Source organism: Netta rufina (genome assembly GCF_964035555.1).
Source record: "Netta rufina genome assembly, chromosome: 7".
Lineage (NCBI taxonomy): Eukaryota > Metazoa > Chordata > Aves > Anseriformes > Anatidae > Netta > Netta rufina.
In genome coordinates, this window is record NC_140130.1 from 9,011,856 (window position 1) to 9,034,085 (window position 22,230).

The following is a 22,230-nucleotide window of genomic DNA, read 5'->3' on the forward strand; positions in this document are numbered from 1 at the left end:
GAGTACAAATACCAAGTTAGAGTCATGACCAGATATCTCATCGTCTCATAAGCCATTGCTACAACACTCAGTACCGTAATGATCTGAAACCAGGGCCCGGAGAGGATAAACAACATGACAGAGAGCAAATACGGAAAATAATGTACTATAATACTCAATTTGGAAAACAGGCGCAGCAGAGTTGAGATTAAAGCAATCAGCATTATGACAAGTGACTATTAAGCAGGTCTAATACTTACACCAATTTTAGTTTAACACACTCTGGTCAGATCTGCCGTTATCTCAACCTTTCGAGCCCCACGTTGGGCGCCAAAAAGACTGTCATGGTTTAACCCGGCCGGCAGCTAAACACCACGCAGCCGTTCGCTCACCCTTCCCCCTCCCTCTCTGGGACTGGAAAGAGAAATGGAAAGTGAAGCCCGTGAGTTGAGATAAAGACAGTTTAATACGACAGGAAAATAATAATAACAAAATAATAATAACAATAATAATAATAATGATACAATGGTGATAATAGGAAAATAATAATAATATGTACAAACAAGTGATGCACAATGCAATTGCTCTCCACCCGCTGACCGATGCCCAGCCTAACCCCGAGCAGTCCGGCCCCCTCCCCCCGGCTAGCCACCCCTATATATTGTTTAGCATGACGTCAGATGGTATGGAATACCCCTTTGGCTAGTTTGGGTCACCTGTCCTGGGTCTGTCCCCTCCCAGCTCTTACTGCACCCCCAGCCTGCCTGTTGGCAGAACAGAGAGAAAGGCTGAGATGTCCTTGGCTTGGTATAAGCACTGCTCTGCAACAATTAAAACATCGGGGTGTTATCAGCACTCTTCTCATCCTAAGCCAAAACACAGCATTCCACCAGCTACTAGGAAGAAAATTAATTCTGTTCTAACTGAAACCAGAACAGTATTAGGTTACAGCTAAGGTTAAGGTTAAGAGCAAGTCTAAGGTTTCGGGTAAGGGTAAGGGTTAATGTAAGGGTCAGGGTAAGGGCTGGAGTAAGGTTTAGGGTTAGGGTAAGGTTAAGGGTAAGGGTTAGGGTAAGGGTAATGTTAAATGTAACAGTAAGTGTAAGGAGAAGTGTTAGGGGAAGGGTAAGAGTAAGGGTATGAGTAATGGTAAGTTTGAGGGTAAAGGTAAGGGTAAGTGTGAGGTTTAGATTTAGCCTAAAGGTAAGTGTAGCAGATAGGGTAAGGGTTACGGTAAGGGTAAGCATTAGGATAAGGTTAAGGTTTAGGCTTAGGGTAAGGGTAAGGGTAAGGGTAATTGTACGAGTAATTGCTAGGGTAAGTATAAGCGTAGGTGTACATTTAAGTGTTGTTGTATGGCTTATGGTAAGGGTAAAGTTAAGTGTTAGGGTTATTCTTAGGGTTAATTTAAGGTTTAGGGTGAGAAAAACGTAAGGTTAAGTACTAGCTAAAGGTTAAGGATAAGGTTAAGGTTAAGAGTAAGTGTAAGGTGTAGGGTAAGGGTTAGGGTTAATGTAAGGGTCAGCGTAAGGGTTGGGGTAAGATTTAGGGTTAGGTTAAGGTTAAGTGTTAGTTTAAGGATAAGTTGTATGGATAAGGATAAGTGTAAGCGATAGGGTAAAGGTAAGTGTTAGGGTAAGGGTAAGGTTAATGGTAACGGTAAGTGTAAGGGTAAGGGGTAGGGTAAGGGTAAGAGTAAGGGTACGGGTAATGGTAAGGGTGAGGTTTAGGATAAGGGTAAGTGTAAGGTTTAGATTTAGGCTAAGGGTAGGTGTAGCAGAAAGGGTAAGGGTTACAATAAGTGTAAGTGTTAGGAAAAGGGTAAGGTTGAGGGTTAGGTTAAGGGTAAGAGTAATGGTTTGGTAAGGGTAAGGGTAAGGGTAAGGGTAAGGGTCAGGCTAAGGGTTAGGGTTAGGGTTAGGGTAATTGTTAGGGTAATGGTTACGGTTAATTTTAGGCTTATGGTGAGGGAAACGTAAGGGTTAGTATTAGGTTATGGTTAAGGGTAAGGTTAAGGATAGGAGTAAGTTTAAGTTTTAGGGTAAGTGTTCGGGTTAATGTAAGCGTCAGGGTAAGGGTTGGGGTAAGGTTTAGGGTTAGGGTTAGGTTAAGGGTAAGGTTTAGGGTAAGGGTAAGGGTATGGATAAGGATAAGTGGAAGTGATAGGGTAAGGGTAAGTGTTAGGGTAAGGGTAATGTTAAAGGTGACAGTAAGTGTAAGGATAAGGGTTAGGATAAGGGTAAGAGAAAGGGCATGGGTAATGGTAAGATTGAGGGTAAGGGTAAGTGTAAGTGTAAGGTTTAGATTTAGGCTAAGTGCAAGTGTAGCAAAAAGGGTAAGGGTTAGGATAAGGGTAAGGTTTAGGGTTAGATTAAGGGTAACCGTAATGTTTTTGGTAAGGGTAAGGCTAAGGCTAAGGCTAAGGGTAAGGGTAAGGGCAATTTTAGGAGTAATTGCAAGGGTAAATGTAAGCTTAAGTGTACTTGTAAGTGTTGCTGTATGGCTTATGGTAAGGGTAAGGTTAAGGGTAAGGTTTATGTTAAGGGTAAGCATAAGGGTAACGGGTAGAGTAAGGGTAAGGGTAACAGTATGGTTAAGGGGAGAAGTATGTGTTAGGTTATGGGCTATGGTAAGGGTAAGTGTTAGGGTAAGTGTAATGATAAGGTAAGTGTACAAGTCAGGTTAAGGTTTAGAGTTAGGATTAGGGTTAGGGTAAGGGTAAGTGTTAGGGTAATGGATTGGCTTAATTTTAGGGTTAGGGTGACGGATAAGAAAGGGTAAGTATTAATTTAAGGTTAAGGGTAAGTGTAAGGTTTAGGGTAAGTGTAAGGTTTAGGGTAAGGGTTAGGGTTCATGTAAGGGTCAGGGTAAGGGCTGGGGTAAGGTTTAGGGTAAGGATAAGAGTAAGGGTATGGTTAATGGTAAGGGTGAGGGTTAGGGTAAGGATAAGGGTAAGTGTAAGGTTTAGGGTAAGGGGAATGGTATGGTTAAGGGTAAGGGTAAGGGTAGGAGTAATTGAACGAGTAATTCCTACGGTAAGTGTAAGCGTAAGTGTACATTTAAGTGTTGTTGTATGGCTTATGGTAAGGGTAAGGCTAAGTGTTAGTGTTATTGTTAGGGTTAATTTTAGGGTTAGGGTGAGAAAAACGTAAGGTTAAGTACTAGCTAAAGGTTAAGGATAAGGTTAAGGTTAAGAGTAAGTGTAAGGTTTAGGGTAAGGGTTAGGGTTAATGTAAGGTTCAGGGCAAGGGTTGGGGTAAGGTTTAGGGTTAGGGTTAGGTTAAGGGTAAGGGTTGGGGTAAGGGTAAGGGTATGGATAAGGATAAGTGTAAGGGATAGGTTAAGGGTAGGTGTTAGCATAAGGGTAAGGTTAATGGTAAGGTTTATGTTAAGGGTAAGCATAAGCGTAACGGATAGAGTAAGGGTAAGGGTAACGGTACGGTTAAGGGTACAAATATGTGTTAGGGTATGGGTTATCGTATGCGTTAGATTTAGGGTAAGTATAAGGGTAAGGGTAAGTTTAAGTGTACGGGTCAGGATAAGGGTTAGAGTAAGAATTAGGGTTAGGTTTAGGGTAAGGGTAAGTGTTAGGGTAATGGTTAGGGTTAATTTTAGGCTTAAGGTGAGGGAAACGTAAGCGTAAGTATTAGGTTAAGGTTAAGGGTAAGGGTAAGGTTAAGAGTAAGTGTAAGGTTTAGGGAAGGGTTAGGGTTAATGTAAGGATCAGGGTAAGGGTTTAGGTAAGGTTTAGGGTAAGGGTAGGTTCAGGATAAGTGTTAGGGTAAGGGTAAGGTTAATGGTAACCTTAAGTGTAAAGCTAAGGGTTAGGGTAAGGGTAAGAATAAGGGTATGGGTAATGGTAAGGGTGAGGGTTACGGTAAGGGTACGTGTAAGGTTTAGATTTAGGCTAAGGGTAAGTGTAGCAGACAGGGTAAGGTTTAGGGTTAGGGTAAGGGTAAGGGTAAGGGTAAGGGTAAGGGTAAGGGTAAGGGTAAGGGTAAGGGTAAGGGTAAGGGTAAGGGTAAGGGTAAGGGTAAGGGTAAGGGTAAGGGTAAGGGTAAGGGTAAGGGTAAGGGTAAGGGTAAGGGTAAGGGTAAGGGTAAGGGTAAGGGTAAGGGTAAGGGTAAGGTACGGGTCAGGTAAGGGTAAGGGTAAGGGTAAGGTACGGGTCAGGTAAGGGATAGAGTAAGGTTTAGGGTTAGGTTTAGTGTAAGGGTACGTGTTAGGGTAATGGTTAGGGTAAGGGTAAGTATTAGGTTATAGCTAAGGTTAAGGTTAAGAGTAAGTGTAAGGTTTAGGGTAAGGGTTAGGGTTAATGTAAGGGTCAGCGTAAGGGTTGGGGTAAGATTTAGGGTTAGGGTTAGGTTAAGGTTAAGTGTTAGTTTAAGGATAAGTTGTATGGATAAGGATAAGTGTAAGGGATAGGGCAAGACTAAGTGTTAGGGTAAGGGTAAGGTTAATGGTAACGGTAAGTGTAAGGTTAAGGGTTAGGGTAAGGGTAAGGTTATGGGTAATGGTAAGGTTGAGGGTAAGGGTAAGGGTAAGATTTAGATTTAGGAAAAGGGTAAGTGTAGCAGAAAGGTTAAGGGTAAGGGTAGTGGTGTGTATAAGGGTAAGGGTAAGGGTACGGGTCAGGTGTAATAGTAAGTGTAAGGGTATGGGTCATGGTAAGGGTTAGAGTAAGGGTTTGAGTAAGGGTAAGGGTAAGGGTTAGGATAAGTGTAAGGGTGAAAGCAAGGATTAGGGCAAGACTAAGTGTAAGGGTAATAGTAAGGGTTAGGGTAAGTGTAAGGGTAAGGGAAAGCGTTAGGATATGTTTTAGGGGAAGCGGAAGGGTAAGGGTAAGGGTTAGGTTAAGTGTAAGGGGAAGGGGAAGGTAAGGGGAAGGGTTGGAGTAAGGTATAGGGTAAGGGGAAGGTTAAAGGAAAGAGTAAGGGTAAGGAAAAAGTAAAGGTAAGGATTTGGGTAATGGTAAGGGTGAGAAGGGTTAGGGTAAGGGTTACGGTAAGGGTTAGGTAACGCAGTGTACAACCTGGGACGTCACACGCAGAGCTGCCTCTGGCAAGGTGAGTGAGGAACAGATGTAGCAGTTGTTGTGTTGTAGGTCTCACTGTTACTCTAAGCATCCCCTCTTTGTCTTTTAGAGGTGTTGTAGCTGTTTGAAGAGGGTAGATTGAAGCATCTGCCTCGGGGGCTGGTAAGCGGCAGAGGTAAGGGAGCAGATGAGAGTAACTTACCTGCTTGTGCTGTGTCTTTGGATGCTGCATCGGCCTATGCATTTCTTTTTCTTTCACAGGTGTCTCGCACAGGCTCCAAGGAGCAAACTGCACTCTGAAGAGCTGTGTAAGAAGAGGGGCTGGTCATGAGCTGGGTTGGAGCAGAACGACCAAGTAGCACAAGGTGACTATGAAAGGTGTCCGTCTTGCTTTGCAGGTGCCGTGGCAGGCTCTCCACAGAAGTGACTAAGGATATGAGATAAGGCCAGAGAGCGACAAGGAGCGGCACGTGCAGGGATGGTTTTGAAGCGCTGCGGTGGCTTACTCTTCTGTTCATCAGGTGCCACAGGCAAGGTGGGTTGTAACATCAGTCGTTATATTTGCATGAAAGCAGTTCACTTGAATGCCACAGTGCATCTGAGTAGGGTGTTCTAGCAGAAAAAGCTTGTCTGGCACAGCGGTGCCTGATGGCAGTGTGTTTCCTCAGGTGAAGTGGTGCCTGAAGCCCCATCCTATCTAGCCTGCACACAATTATCTGAGAATGAAAGCTGCTTTCCAGTAATTCAGAAAGCCAAGTTACGTCTCAGCCTTGAGCATCTCGGGCTTTTGGGCCTGTCTGTAACATTTGGCACCAGCACTAATACTTTTCTTGGCATATGTTTAGCGTTTGAGGCCTGTGTCTGGGATTTGGGCCCTGTCTCGAACCACTGGGGCTTTGTCCTGGGTTTTGGAGCCTGCCTCTAGAGTTCAGGGCCTGTGATTAGGCTTTTGGGGTCTGTGTCTGGGGGCCGGTATCTGGGGACAAGAGGGGAGCTGCTTGTAGACCCTTGGGGCCAGCATTGAGGGGGTTGGGAGCTGACTGTACACCTTTGGGGCCTGCTTCTGGGTGCGGGGGGGGTTGAGACCTGCATCTGGGGAAGGGGTGGGAGCTCTTTGTATTCCTTTGGAGCCTGTGTCGGGGCGGGGAAGGGGAGAGGGGGGGGAGAGGGGGGGGGGGTTGGGGGTGGGTGGGAGGGGGAAGGGGAGGGTTGGTTGGGAGCTGCTTGTACACTGTTGGAGCCTGGGTTGAGGGAGGAGGTTTGGAGCTGCTTCTACACCTTTGGGGCTGGCATCGGGGGTAGGGGGTTGGGTGCTGGTTGTAGGGGCCTGTGTTTGGGGGCGGGGCTTGGGGCCTGCGTCTGGGGGGGGGGTGGGAGCTGCTTGTACACCTTTGGGGCCTGCATCTGGGGGGGGTCAGGGCCTGTGTCTAGGGGGCTGGGAACTGCTTGTACAATGTAGGAATCTGTTTCTGCAGGGTGGCTGGGAGCTGTTTGTACAACTTTGGGGCCAGCATCTGGGGGTGGCTGGGAGCTGCCTGTACACTGTAGGGGCCTGTGTTTGGGGGGGCTTGGGGGCCTCCCTCGGGGCGGGGAGGGAGGGTTGGGAGCTGCTTGTATAGGGTAGGGGGCCTGCCTTGCAGGGGTTGGGAGCTGCTTGTAGAATTTGGGGCCCTGTGTCTGGGGGGGGGGGGGTTGGGGGCTGTGTCTCAGGGGTGTTGGGAACTGGTTGTACACCTTTGGGTCCTGTCTCTGGGGGGGAGCTACTTGTACACTTTTGGGGTCTGTATTTGAGGGGGGTTGGGAGCTGCTCATGCATTCTAGGTGCCTCCCTTTTGAGAGGGGTTGGGGCCTGCATCTGTGGGTGGTTGGGAGCTGCTTGTACACTATAGGGGCCTGGGTCTTGAAGGGGGGTCTGGGCTGTTTATACACCTTTGTGGCCTGTGTTTGGGGGGGGTGGGGTGCCTGTGCCTGGGGGAGTTGGGAGGTGCTTGTTCACTCTAGGAGCCTCCATTTGGGGGTCTTTGGGGCCTCCCTTTGAGGGGGAGGGAGTTGGGAGTTGGTTGTACACCTCCGCATCCCATGTCTTGGGGGGGGTGGGGGGGGCTGGGACCGTTCTCTGAAGAGGCGGGTTGTGAGCTGCTTGTACACCTGTGTCGAGGGGGAGGGTGGGGGGGGTGGGGGGGGGCAGGGGGGCGGGCCCGGGTCTTGGGCCAGTGTCTGTGTGGAGTCCAGTTCTTGGGAGGGGGTGGTGGGGTAGGAGCTGCTTGTGGGCAGTTGGGGTCTGCATCTGGGTGTGGTTGGTGCCTGCTTCTGTTGGCAGTTTGGGGCCTGCTTGTAGACTTCTGCAGCCTGGGTTTGGAGGCTTTTCTGTAACGTTTGGGGTCTGCATTTTTGCTTTGGGATGCATCTTGAGCTTTTGAGGCCTAGCTGTAGCATTTGGGGCCTGCATCTGGGGCTTTTCTGTAGCGTTTTGGTTGCGTGTTTGTGATTTGGGGCCTGTATCCAGGGTTTTGCCTTTTTTGTAGCCCAGATGGGTTTGCCCCTACGCTGCCAGTTGTTTTGCTTCCATTGCTGTAACCATCCCCACAGGGCATTAGCTACCATCCATGAATCGGTGTAGAGATAGAGAACTGGCCATTTTTCTCGTTCAGCAATGTCTAAAGCCAGCTGAATAGCTTTCACTTCTGCAAACTGACTCGATTCACCTTCTCCCTCAGCAGCTTCTGCAACTCATCGCGTAGGACTCCATACAGCAGCCTTCCATCTCCGATGCTTCCCCACAATACGACAGGACCCATCAGTGAACAGGGCATATTTCTTTTCATTCTCTGGTAACTGGTTGTACAGTGGGGCTTCTTCAGCACGACCCACCTCCTCCTCTGATGATATCCCGAAGTATTTGCCTTCTGGCCAGTCCATAATCACTTCCAATATTCCTGGGCGACTGGGGTTTCCTATTCGAGCCCGCTGAGTAATCAGTGCAACCCACTTGCTCCATGTAGCATCAGTTGCATGATGCGTAGAAGAGACCCTTCCCTTGAACATCCAGCCTAGTACCGGCAATCGGGGTGCTAGGAGGAGCTGCGCTTCAGTACCGACCACCTCCGAAGCAGATCGAACTCCTTCATATGCTGCCAATATCTCCTTTTCAGTTGGAGTATAGCGGGCCTCAGACCCTCTGTATCCCCGACTCCAAAACCCCAGGGGCCGACCTCGAGTTTCCCCAGGTTCTTTCTGCCAGAGGCTCCAGGTGGGGCCGTTCTCCCCGGCTGCAGTGTAGAGCACATTCTTTACATCTGGTCCTGTTCGAACTGGCCCAAGGGCTACTGCATGGACTATTTCCTGCTTGATTTGTTCAAAGGCTTGTTGTTGTTCAGGGCCCCATTCAAACTCATTCTTCTTACGGGTTACTTGGTAGAGCGGGTTTACAATCAGACTGTAATTTGGGATGTGCATTCTCCAAAACCCCACAACACCTAGGAAAGTCTGTGTTTCTTTTTTGTTAGTTGGTGGAGACATAGCTGTTATTTTGTTGATCACATCCATTGGGATTTGACGACGTCCATCTTGCCATTTTATTCCTAAAAACTGGATTTCTCGTGCAGGTCCTTTGACTTTATTTCGTTTTATGGCAAAACCGGCTTTCAGAAGGATTTGGACTATTTTCTTCCCTTTCTCGAAAACTTCCTCTGCTGTGTCACCCCACACAATAATGTCATCAATGTACTGCAGGTGTTCAGGAGCTTCCCCCTGCTCTAGCGCAGACTGGATCAGCCCATGGCAAATGGTAGGGCTGTGTTTCCACCCCTGGGGCAGCCGATTCCAAGTATATTGGACTCTCCTCCAAGTGAAGGCAAATTGTGGCCTGCACTCTGCTGCTAGAGGGATGCAGAAAAATGCATTAGCAATATCAATTGTGGCGTACCACTTGGCTGCCTTCGATTCAAGTTCGTACTGAAGTTCCAGCATGTCCGGCACTGCAGCACTCAGTGGTGGCGTCACTTCGTTCAGGCCACGATAGTCCACTGTTAGTCTCCACTCGCCATTAGACTTTCGCACTGGCCATATGGGACTATTGAAAGGTGAATGAGTCTTGCTGATCACTCCTTGGCTCTCCAATTGACGAATTAGCTTATGGATGGGAATCAGGGAGTCTCGGTTAGTGCGAAATTGCCGCCGGTGCACAGTTGTGGTAGCAATTGGCACTTGCTGTTCTTCGACCCTCAGCAACCCCACAACAGAGGGGTCCTCTGAGAGACCAGGCAAAGTAGATAATTGTTTAATGCCCTCTGTCTCTAAGGCAGCTATACCAAAAGCCCACCGGAACCCTTTTGGGTCCTTGCAATATCCTCTTCTAAGATAGTCTATGCCAAGGATACATGGAGCATCCGGGCCAGTCACAATGCGGTGCTTTTCCCACTCATTCCCAGTCAGACTCACTTCAGCCTCCAATACAGTCAACTGCTGAGATCCCCCTGTCACTCCACAAATACAAATGGGCTCTGGTCCTTTATAGTTCGATGGCATTATAGTACATTGTGCACCGGTGTCTACTAAAGCCTTATACTTCTGTGCGTGTGACGTGCCAGGCCATCGAATCCACACAGTCCAATAAACTCGATTGCCCCTTTCCTCCCCCTGGCTGGAGGCAGGGCCCCCCTAATCCTGGTCAGAATCTTCTTCGTTTCTGTGTTTGAAGGACTGTCTGCTGGAAGTTGGAGCAGCAAACTTTTCAGAGAATCCCTTTTTCTTGATTGTTTTCTTTTGCAACTCACGTACCCGTGCCTCTAGGGTCACGGTAGATTTTCCATCCCATTTTCTCATGTCCTCTCCATGGTCTCGTAAGTAAAACCACAGGGTGGCACGGGGTGAGTACCCACCATATTGTCTTCCTTGTGTGGATGAACGCCTTCCCCTGATAGCTGAGACACTGCTTTGTACAGGTACGGAGGAGAATAATCTCTCTTCAAGTTGGTGAACCTTTTCAGAAAGTTTCTCCCAAGTGTTCTCTTTTGGTCGGTGGACACTGGTTGGTTCAGGTGGGGAGGACGATAGATTCTCTTCAAGTTGGTGGAACTCTTCAGAAAGTTTCTCCACAGCTGAGACGCAGGCCTGTAAGGAAGAGGAGAGACTTTCTTCGTACTGCCGGAGTTGTTTAGCCACTTCATCCACTGTGGGTTCCTCATCCTCTTTCCAGGCCATTATTGCCAATGAGCTGGCGTATGATGATGGTGCACTCCGTACAAACTTCCGCCACATGGGTCGTGTACACCTGACTTCATCTGGATCTTTGGATGTTTGTCTGAGGTCTGGATCCTCATAAATCACTTCCCGTACGGCTAATTCCCTCAGGTACTGGATTCCCTTCTCCATAGTGGTCCACTTGCCTGGTAGACATAAAAGTTCTTCCTTGAAGGGATTACCTTTCCCTCACAGCTGAGAGGAGACGCCTCCAGAGGCTGTGAGATTGTGCTCCATCTGCAATTGCTTTGTCAATGCCTGCGTCTCTAGCAAGGGATCCCAGTCGCTTGGCTTCCCTGCCGTCTAATTCCACACAATTGGCTCCAGTGTCCCAGCATCGGAGCAGCCAGGTGACAAGCTGCTCACCTATACAGTGACCAAAATCTTTTCGCACATCTCGTAACTCACGCTCGTTTAGGCTTCGGGTAGTTACTGTTGATTTTTCAGCATCCTCATCTTCCTCCTCCTGAATCCTTGATGGCCCAGCGTCGTCGTTGTCTCCGTCGTCTCTATACCTAGATTTGGCAGAAGACTCTCTGCGTTCTAAACGACCTGAATCTCTATACCATTTTTTCACCTTCTCTAAAGGGGCAGCTTGCACTGCTACAGCTCGTTTCTCTGACCTTGTTACAGGGTCTGCCACAGAGGTTGGAATACCCTCTGCAGGGTCAACTTGCACTGCTACAGCTCGTTTCTCTGACCCAGCCACAGGAGCTGGAGCGGCTGCAGGAGCTGGAACTGGAGCGGCTGCAGGAGCTGGGACTGAAGCGGCTGCAGGAGCTGGAACTGGAGCAACTGCAGGAGCTGGAACTGGAGCGGCTGCAGGAGCTGGGACTGGAGCGGCTGCAGGAGCTGGGACTGAAGCGGCTGCAGGAGCTGGAACTGGAGCGGCTGCAGGAGCTGGGACTGAAGCGGCTGCAGGAGCTGGAACTGGAGCGGCTGCAGGAGCTGGGACTGGAGTGGCTGCAGGAGCTGGAACTGGAGCAACTGCAGGAGCTGGAACTGGAGCGGCTGCAGGAGCTGGGACTGAAGCGGCTGCAGGAGCTGGAACTGGAGCGGCTGCAGGAGCTGGAACTGGAGCGGCTGCAGGAGCTGGGACTGGAGCGGCTGCAGGAGCTGGAACTGCAGCGGCTGCAGGAGCTGGAACTGAAGCTGCTGCAGGAGCTGGAACTGGAGCGGCTGCAGGAGCTGGGACTGAAGCGGCTGCAGGAGTTGGGACTGGAGCGGCTGCAGGAGCTGGGACTGAAGCGGCTGCAGGAGCTGGGACTGGAGTGGCTGCAGGAGCTGGAACTGGAGCGGCTGCAGGAGCTGGGACTGAAGCGGCTGCAGGAGCTGGGACTGGAGTGGCTGCAGGAGCTGGAACTGGAGCGGCTGCAGGAGCTGGGACTGGAGTGGCTGCAGGAGCTGGGACTGCAGCGGCTGCAGGAGTTGGGACTGGAGTGGCTGCAGGAGCTGGAACTGGAGCGGCTGCAGGAGCTGGGACTGAAGCGGCTGCAGGAGCTGGAACTGGAGTGGCTGCAGGAGCTGGAACTGGAGCGGCTGCAGGAGCTGGGACTGGAGTGGCTGCAGGAGCTGGAACTGGAGCGGCTGCAGGAGCTGGGACTGGAGCGGCTGCAGAGTCCACCGTAGGGGTCACAGTGGCCGTTGGATCTGTCACAGGGCTTGGAGTGGCCGCAGGGTCTGTCACTAACTTGATAGCAGTATCCATGGCAGCTCGATAGGCATGAGCCAGGCCCCAGCATGTTACAATGATTTGTGTTACTTTGGAACTGCCAGAATCGTGACACCTTTTTCTCAAGCATTCTGCCAGTTTTTGAGGATTTTGCAGTTGTTCAGGGGTGAATTTCCAAAACACTGGGGGTGCCAACTGCTCTAGATGCCTGCCCATATCCTCCCATATTCCCTGCCACCCACAACTATACTGCCTCCGGGCAGATCTCCGGATGAGCTTCCTAAGTAGTTGTTTAACTTTAAGCAGAACCTGAAGTGCATTCAGGAGGCAGAACAACAAGACTATGCTGGTCTGAGTATCCCAAGGATATTCAATATCTTGGAGAGCTATTGTAGCAAGCTCGGAGGGTAAGAGGGTGGTGAAGGAGGAAGGCAGAGTGATCCAGGAGGATACAGGGGTGGTGAAGGAGAAAGGGAGAGTAATCAAGTAAGAAAAAATATCTTCCCCTTTCCCCTCCACAGATTGACTCCCTAATGGAAAAAAACAATAGGTATAATTGCTAATAGTTTCCAAGATACAGTTTCCAAAATACAGAGTCGACGATGTTACTGAGTACAAATACCAAGTTAGAGTCATGACCAGATATCTCATCGTCTCATAAGCCATTGCTACAACACTCAGTACCGTAATGATCTGAAACCAGGGCCCGGAGAGGATAAACAACATGACAGAGAGCAAATACGGAAAATAATGTACTATAATACTCAATTTGGAAAACAGGCGCAGCAGAGTTGAGATTAAAGCAATCAGCATTATGACAAGTGACTATTAAGCAGGTCTAATACTTACACCAATTTTAGTTTAACACACTCTGGTCAGATCTGCCGTTATCTCAACCTTTCGAGCCCCACGTTGGGCGCCAAAAAGACTGTCATGGTTTAACCCGGCCGGCAGCTAAACACCACGCAGCCGTTCGCTCACCCTTCCCCCTCCCTCTCTGGGACTGGAAAGAGAAATGGAAAGTGAAGCCCGTGAGTTGAGATAAAGACAGTTTAATAAGACAGGAAAATAATAATAACAAAATAATAATAACAATAATAATAATAATGATACAATGGTGATAATAGGAAAATAATAATAATATGTACAAACAAGTGATGCACAATGCAATTGCTCTCCACCCGCTGACCGATGCCCAGCCTAACCCCGAGCAGTCCGGCCCCCTCCCCCCGGCTAGCCACCCCTATATATTGTTTAGCATGACGTCAGATGGTATGGAATACCCCTTTGGCTAGTTTGGGTCACCTGTCCTGGGTCTGTCCCCTCCCAGCTCTTACTGCACCCCCAGCCTGCCTGTTGGCAGAACAGAGCGAAAGGCTGAGATGTCCTTGGCTTGGTATAAGCACTGCTCTGCAACAATTAAAACATCGGGGTGTTATCAGCACTCTTCTCATCCTAAGCCAAAACACAGCATTCCACCAGCTACTAGGAAGAAAATTAATTCTGTTCTAACTGAAACCAGGACAGTATTAGGTTACAGCTAAGGTTAAGGTTAAGAGCAAGTCTAAGGTTTCGGGTAAGGGTAAGGGTTAATGTAAGGGTCAGGGTAAGGGCTGGAGTAAGGTTTAGGGTTAGGGTAAGGTTAAGGGTAAGGGTTAGGGTAAGGGTAATGTTAAATGTAACAGTAAGTGTAAGGAGAAGTGTTAGGGGAAGGGTAAGAGTAAGGGTATGAGTAATGGTAAGGTTGAGGGTAAAGGTAAGGGTAAGTGTGAGGTTTAGGTTTAGCCTAAAGGTAAGTGTAGCAGATAGGGTAAGGGTTACGGTAAGGGTAAGCATTAGGATAAGGTTAAGGTTTAGGCTTAGGGTAAGGGTAAGGGTAAGGGTAAGGGTAATTGTACGAGTAATTGCTAGGGTAAGTATAAGCGTAAGTGTACATTTAAGTGTTGTTGTATGGCTTATGGTAAGGGTAAAGTTAAGTGTTAGGGTTATTCTTAGGGTTAATTTAAGGTTTAGGGTGAGAAAAACATAAGGTTAAGTACTAGCTAAAGGTTAAGGATAAGGTTAAGGTTAAGAGTAAGTGTAAGGTTTAGGGTAAGGGTTAGGGTTAATGTAAGGGTCAGCGTAAGGGTTGGGGTAAGATTTAGGGTTAGGTTAAGGTTAAGTGTTAGTTTAAGGATAAGTTGTATGGATAAGGATAAGTGTAAGGGATAGGGTAAGGGTAAGTGTTAGGGTAAGGGTAAGGTTAATGGTAACGGTAAGTGTAAGGGTAAGGGTTAGGGTAAGGGTAAGAGTAAGGGTATGGGTAATGGTAAGGGTGAGGTTTAGGATAAGGGTAAGTGTAAGGTTTAGATTTAGGCTAAGGGTAGGTGTAGCAGAAAGGGTAAGGGTTACAATAAGTGTAAGTGTTAGGAAAAGGGTAAGGTTGAGGGTTAGGTTAAGGGTAAGGGTAAGGGTAAGGTTTAGGGTCAGGCTAAGGGTTAGGGTTAGGGTTAGGGTAATTGTTAGGGTAATGGTTAGGGTTAATTTTAGGCTTAGGGTGAGGGAAACGTAAGGGTTAGTATTAGCTTATGGTTAAGGGTAAGGTTAAGGATAGGAGTAAGTTTAAGTTTTAGGGTAAGTGTTCGGGTTAATGTAAGCGTCAGGGTAAGGGTTCAGGTAAGGTTTAGGGTTAGGGTTAGGTTAAGGGTAAGGTTTAGGGTAAGGGTAAGGGTATGGATAAGGATAAGTGGAAGTGATAGGGTAAGGGTAAGTGTTAGGGTAAGGGTAATGTTAAAGGTGACAGTAAGTGTAAGGATAAGGGTTAGGATAAGGGTAAGAGAAAGGGCATGGGTAATGGTAAGATTGAGGGTAAGGGTAAGTGTAAGTGTAAGGTTTAGATTTAGGCTAAGTGCAAGTGTAGCAAAAAGGGTAAGGGTTAGGATAAGGGTAAGGTTTAGGGTTAGATTAAGGGTAACCGTAATGTTTTTGGTAAGGGTAAGGCTAAGGGTAAGGCTAAGGGTAAGGGTAAGGGTAAGGGTAATTTTAGGAGTAATTGCAAGGGTAAATGTAAGCTTAAGTGTACTTGTAAGTGTTGCTGTATGGCTTATGGTAAGGGTAAGGTTAAGGGTAAGGTTTATGTTAAGGGTAAGCATAAGGGTAACGGGTAGAGTAAGGGTAAGGGTAACAGTATGGTTAAGGGTAGAAGTATGTGTTAGGTTATGGGCTATGGTAAGGGTAAGTGTTAGGGTAAGTGTAATGATAAGGTAAGTGTACAAGTCAGGTTAAGGTTTAGAGTTAGGATTAGGGTTAGGGTAAGGGTAAGTGTTAGGGTAATGGATTGGCTTAATTTTAGGGTTAGGCTGATGGATAAGAAAGGGTAAGTATTAGGTTAAGGTTAAGAGTAAGTGTAAGGTTTAGGGTAAGGGTTAGGGTTCATGTAAGGGTCAGGGTAAGGGCTGGGGTAAGGTTTAGGGTAAGGATAAGAGTAAGGGTATGGTTAATGGTAAGGGTGAGGGTTAGGGTAAGGATAAGGGTAAGTGTAAGGTTTAGGGTAAGGGGAATGGTATGCTTAAGGGTAAGGGTAAGGGTAGGAGTAATTGAACGAGTAATTCCTACGGTAAGTGTAAGCGTAAGTGTACATTTAAGTGTTGTTGTATGGCTTATGGTAAGGGTAAGGCTAAGTGTTAGTGTTATTGTTAGGGTTAACTTTAGGGTTAGGGTGAGAAAAACGTAAGGTTAAGTACTAGCTAAAGGTTAAGGATAAGGATAAGGTTAAGAGTAAGTGTAAGGTTTAGGGTAAGGGTTAGGGTTAATGTAAGGTTCAGGGCAAGGGTTGGGGTAAGGTTTAGGGTTAGGGTTAGGTTAAGGGTAAGGGTTGGGGTAAGGGTAAGGGTATGGATAAGAATAAGTGTAAGGGATAGGTTAAGGGTAGGTGTTAGCATAAGGGTAAGGTTAATGGTAAGGTTTATGTTAAGGGTAAGCATAAGCGTAACGGATAGAGTAAGGGTAAGGGTAACCGTAAGGTTAAGGGTACAAATATGTGTTAGGGTATGGGTTATCGTATGCGTTAGATTTAGGGTAAGGGTAAGGGTAAGGGTAAGGGTAAGGGTAAGGGTCAGGATAAGGGTTAGAGTAAGAATTAGGGTTAGGTTTAGGGTAAGGGTAAGTGTTAGGGTAATGGTTAGGGTTAATTTTAGGCTTAAGGTGAGGGAAACGTAAGCGTAAGTATTAGGTTAAGGTTAAGGGTAAGGGTAAGGTTAAGAGTAAGTGTAAGGTTTAGGGAAGGGTTAGGGTTAATGTAAGGATCAGGGTAAGGGATTAGGTAAGGTTTAGGGTAAGGGTAGGTTCAGGATAAGTGTTAGGCTAAGGGTAAGGTTAATGGTAACCTTAAGTGTAAAGCTAAGGGTTAGGGTAAGGGTAAGAATAAGGGTATGGGTAATGGTAAGGGTGAGGGTTATGGTAAGGGTACGTGTAAGGTTTAGATTTAGGCTAAGGGTAAGTGTAGCAGAAAGGGTAAGGTTTAGGGTTAGGTTAAGGGTAAGGGTAAGGGTAAGGTTTAGGGTAAGGGTAAGGGTAAGGGTAAGGGTAAGGGTAAGGGTAAGGGTAAGGGTAAGGGTACGGGTAGAAGTATGTGTTAGAGTATGGATTATGGTAAGGGTAAGGGTTATAGTAAGGGTTAGGGTAAGGGTAAGTGTTGGGGTAATGGTTAGGGATAATTTTAGGTTTAGGGTGAGGGAAAAGTAAGGGTAAGTATTAGGCTAATGTTATGGGTAAGGTTAAGGGTAAGGGTAAGGTTAAGGGCAAGGGTAATTGTACGAGTAATTGCTAGGGTATGTGTAAGCCTAAGTGTACATGTAAGTGTTGTTGTATGCCTTATGGTAAGGGTAAGGTTATGGGTAAGGTTTATGTTAAGTGTAAGTGTAAGGGTAACGGATACAGTAAGGTTAAGTGTAACGGTAAGGTTATGGGTAGAAGTATGTTGTCGGGTATGGGTGAGGGTTACGGTAAGGGTACGTGTAAGGTTTAGATTTAGGCTAAGGGAAAGTGTAGCAGAAAGGGTAAGTGTTACGGTAAGGGTAAGTGTTAGGATAAGAGTAAGGTTGAGGGTTAAGTTAAGGGTAAGGGTAATGGTTTGGTAAGGGTAAGGGTAAGGGTAATGGTACGGGTAATTGCTAGGGTAAGTGTAAGCATAAGTGAACATGTAAGTGTTTTTCTATGGCTTATGTTAAGGGTAAGGTTAAGAGTAAGGTTTATGTTAATGGTAAGCGTAAGGTTAACTGATAGAGGAAAGGTAAGGGTAACAGTAAGGTTAAGGGTAGAAGTATGTGTTAGGGTATGAGCTATGGGAAGGGTAAGGGTTAGGGTAAGAGTAAGGGTAAGGGTATGTGTAAGTGTACGGGTCATTGTTAGGGTTAGGGTAAGGGTAAGTGTTAGGGTAATGGTTAGGGTTAATTTTAGGGTTAGGGTGAGGGAAACGTACGGGTAAGTATTAGGTCATAGCTAAGGTTAAGGTTAAGAAAAAGTGTAAGGTTTAGGGAAGGGTTAGGGTTAATGTAAGGGTCAGGGTAACGGTTGGGGTAAGGTTTAGGTTAAGGGTAAAAGTAAGTATAATGGTAAGGGTAAGGGTGAGGGTTAGGGTAAGGTTTAGATTTAGGCTAAGAGTAAGTGTAGCAGAAAGGGTAAGGGTTACGGTAAGGGTAAGTGTTAGGAGAAGTGTATGGTTTAGGGTTACGTTAAGGTTAAGGGTAATGGTATGGGCAAGGGCAAGGGCAAGGGCAAGGGCAAGGGCAAGGGCAAGGGCAAGGGTAAGGGTAAGGGTAAGGGTAAGGGTAAGGGTAAGGGTAAGGTACGGGTCAGGTAAGGGATAGAGTAAGGTTTAGGGTTAGGTTTAGTGTAAGGGTACGTGTTAGGGTAATGGTTAGGGTAAGGGTAAGTATTAGGTTATAGCTAAGGTTAAGGTTAAGAGTAAGTGTAAGGTTTAGGGTAAGGGTTAGGGTTAATGTAAGGGTCAGCGTAAGGGTTGGGGTAAGATTTAGGGTTAGGGTTAGGTTAAGGTTAAGTGTTAGTTTAAGGATAAGTTGTATGGATAAGGATAAGTGTAAGGGATAGGGTAAGGGTAAGTGTTAGGGTAAGGGTAAGGTTATGGGTAATGGTAAGGTTGAGGGTAAGGGTAAGGGTAAGATTTAGATTTAGGAAAAGGGTAAGTGTAGCAGAAAGGTTAAGGGTAAGGGTAGTGGTGTGTATAAGGGTAAGGGTAAGGGTACGGGTCAGGTGTAATAGTAAGTGTAAGGGTATGGGTCATGGTAAGGGTTAGAGTAAGGGTTTGAGTAAGGGTAAGGGTAAGGGTTAGGATAAGTGTAAGGGTGAAAGCAAGGATTAGGGCAAGACTAAGTGTAAGGGTAATAGTAAGGGTTAGGGTAAGTGTAAGGGTAAGGGAAAGCGTTAGGATATGTTTTAGGGGAAGCGGAAGGGTAAGGGTAAGGGTTAGGTTAAGTGTAAGGGGAAGGGGAAGGTAAGGGGAAGGGTTGGAGTAAGGTATAGGGTAAGGGGAAGGTTAAAGGAAAGAGTAAGGGTAAGGAAAAAGTAAAGGTAAGGATTTGGGTAATGGTAAGGGTGAGAAGGGTTAGGGTAAGGGTTACGGTAAGGGTTAGGTAACACAGTGTACAACCTGGGACGTCACACGCAGAGCTGCCTCTGGCAAGGTGAGTGAGGAACAGATGTAGCAGTTGTTGTGTTGTAGGTCTCACTGTTACTCTAAGCATCCCCTCTTTGTCTTTTAGAGGTGTTGTAGCTGTTTGAAGAGGGTAGATTGAAGCATCTGCCTCGGGGGCTGGTAAGCGGCAGAGGTAAGGGAGCAGATGAGAGTAACTTACCTGCTTGTGCTGTGTCTTTGGATGCTGCATCGGCCTATGCATTTCTTTTTCTTTCACAGGTGTCTCGCACAGGCTCCAAGGAGCAAACTGCACTCTGAAGAGCTGTGTAAGAAGAGGGGCTGGTCATGAGCTGGGTTGGAGCAGAACGACCAAGTAGCACAAGGTGACTATGAAAGGTGTCCGTCTTGCTTTGCAGGTGCCGTGGCAGGCTCTCCACAGAAGTGACTAAGGATATGAGATAAGGCCAGAGAGCGACAAGGAGCGGCACGTGCAGGGATGGTTTTGAAGCGCTGCGGTGGCTTACTCTTCTGTTCATCAGGTGCCACAGGCAAGGTGGGTTGTAACATCAGTCGTTATATTTGCATGAAAGCAGTTCACTTGAATGCCACAGTGCATCTGAGTAGGGTGTTCTAGCAGAAAAAGCTTGTCTGGCACAGCGGTGCCTGATGGCAGTGTGTTTCCTCAGGTGAAGTGGTGCCTGAAGCCCCATCCTATCTAGCCTGCACACAATTATCTGAGAATGAAAGCTGCTTTCCAGTAATTCAGAAAGCCAAGTTACGTCTCAGCCTTGAGCATCTCGGGCTTTTGGGCCTGTCTGTAACATTTGGCACCAGCACTAATACTTTTCTTGGCATATGTTTAGCGTTTGAGGCCTGTGTCTGGGATTTGGGCCCTGTCTCGAACCACTGGGGCTTTGTCCTGGGTTTTGGAGCCTGCCTCTAGAGTTCAGGGCCTGTGATTAGGCTTTTGGGGTCTGTGTCTGGGGGCCGGTATCTGGGGACAAGAGGGGAGCTGCTTGTAGACCCTTGGGGCCAGCATTGAGGGGGTTGGGAGCTGACTGTACACCTTTGGGGCCTGCTTCTGGGTGCGGGGGGGGTTGAGACCTGCATCTGGGGAAGGGGTGGGAGCTCTTTGTATTCCTTTGGAGCCTGTGTCGGGGCGGGGAAGGGGAGAGGGGGGGGAGAGGGGGGGGGGGTTGGGGGTGGGTGGGAGGGGGAAGGGGAGGGTTGGTTGGGAGCTGCTTGTACACTGTTGGAGCCTGGGTTGAGGGAGGAGGTTTGGAGCTGCTTCTACACCTTTGGGGCTGGCATCGGGGGTAGGGGGTTGGGTGCTGGTTGTAGGGGCCTGTGTTTGGGGGCGGGGCTTGGGGCCTGCATCTGGGGGGGGGGTGGGAGCTGCTTGTACACCTTTGGGGCCTGCATCTGGGGGGGGTCAGGGCCTGTGTCTAGGGGGCTGGGAACTGCTTGTACAATGTAGGAATCTGTTTCTGCAGGGTGGCTGGGAGCTGTTTGTACAACTTTGGGGCCAGCATCTGGGGGTGGCTGGGAGCTGCCTGTACACTGTAGGGGCCTGTGTTTGGGGGGGCTTGGGGGCCTCCCTCGGGGCGGGGAGGGAGGGTTGGGAGCTGCTTGTATAGGGTAGGGGGCCTGCCTTGCAGGGGTTGGGAGCTGCTTGTAGAATTTGGGGCCCTGTGTCTGGGGGGGGGGGGGTTGGGGGCTGTGTCTCAGGGGTGTTGGGAACTGGTTGTACACCTTTGGGTCCTGTCTCTGGGGGGGAGCTACTTGTACACTTTTGGGGTCTGTATTTGAGGGGGGTTGGGAGCTGCTCATGCATTCTAGGTGCCTCCCTTTTGAGAGGGGTTGGGGCCTGCATCTGTGGGTGGTTGGGAGCTGCTTGTACACTATAGGGGCCTGGGTCTTGAAGGGGGGTCTGGGCTGTTTATACACCTTTGTGGCCTGTGTTTGGGGGGGGTGGGGTGCCTGTGCCTGGGGGAGTTGGGAGGTGCTTGTTCACTCTAGGAGCCTCCATTTGGGGGTCTTTGGGGCCTCCCTTTGAGGGGGAGGGAGTTGGGAGTTGGTTGTACACCTCCGCATCCCATGTCTTGGGGGGGGTGGGGGGGGCTGGGACCGTTCTCTGAAGAGGCGGGTTGTGAGCTGCTTGTACACCTGTGTCGAGGGGGAGGGTGGGGGGGGTGGGGGGGGGCAGGGGGGCGGGCCCGGGTCTTGGGCCAGTGTCTGTGTGGAGTCCAGTTCTTGGGAGGGGGTGGTGGGGTAGGAGCTGCTTGTGGGCAGTTGGGGTCTGCATCTGGGTGTGGTTGGTGCCTGCTTCTGTTGGCAGTTTGGGGCCTGCTTGTAGACTTCTGCAGCCTGGGTTTGGAGGCTTTTCTGTAACGTTTGGGGTCTGCATTTTTGCTTTGGGATGCATCTTGAGCTTTTGAGGCCTAGCTGTAGCATTTGGGGCCTGCATCTGGGGCTTTTCTGTAGCGTTTTGGTTGCGTGTTTGTGATTTGGGGCCTGTATCCAGGGTTTTGCCTTTTTTGTAGTTTCCATCTTTGTGTGTGTGTGTTTCGTTGTTGGTTGTCTGGGGTTAGGGGCAGTTTGGGGTTTGGATTAAGGTCAGTGTCATTAGCGTTAGGGGGTGGATAATAAGGGTTAGGGTTGTGGTTAGAGTTGTTAGGTTTAAGGAGAATAAGGCTTTCAGGGTAAGGGGATCAAGGTTGTGGGAATAAAAATGTTGGTTTTGCGCAGTTACATCCTGTAGAGGGAAGGAAGGTGGTATTGAGATACGCTTGCAGCGATAAGACAGCTTAACAGTGTGAAATGAGTTCATCTGATTCGTGTCAATATGGAACAATGCTAGGGCCGCATGATATGATGAAATGTGACCTTCTGTCTTACGTACCCTTGTATAACCACACGTCTGAGAAAACCACAGTGGTTAATATATATAGTTCTTGTATCTTGCAAAGGAATGGTCCAGCAATTCGGGTCAATAGGGGATAAGAGAACAAAGGGGTTTCAGAATAACTGCTAACTATTACAACTGTTGCATGGGACACTATGCAAGTGTCTGACAAAGATGGACAAAGGAGAAGGACAAGAGAAAAGCCTGGGAGGAAGACTACGAGCCTTCAGTACGAGCAGCCCCCAGAGGGACCACCGGAGACTGATAACGCATGCACCAGTGGGTGGGTTCGGATTCTGGGAACTAATTATAATGACCCTGCCTTTTGTAGAAGTAGTAATGAATATGTATTAGCCTAGCAGCATAAAAACCAGCCGCCTGATGTAACTTGTGTGCGTCTTGGTGGAGCAGAGACTCCTGGTGCACCCAGCGCTGCTTGCTTGCCTCTATTCATTTAATAAATTGTAAATTTCAATTGCAATCCGATTTGGGACCCAGTCATTTATTACAACTGGGGGCTCGTCCGGGAGGGCTTTGGTTCCTGATTTCTGGTTTGATCGCGGAGAGGCACCCCCACCATTTGGTGGCTGCTGTTTGAGTCAGGTCGAAACTAATGGCATCTTGAACCTGAATAAAGGTAAGCAAAGTTTCTGATTCTTTTTTTCAGCTCCCTTGCCAGCCGCAGCACTATATTTTGCCCATAATTCTGTGTGTGAAGATCCGAACGAAGATGACGGAGTCGTAAGCATTTAAAGCGTGTATCGTTC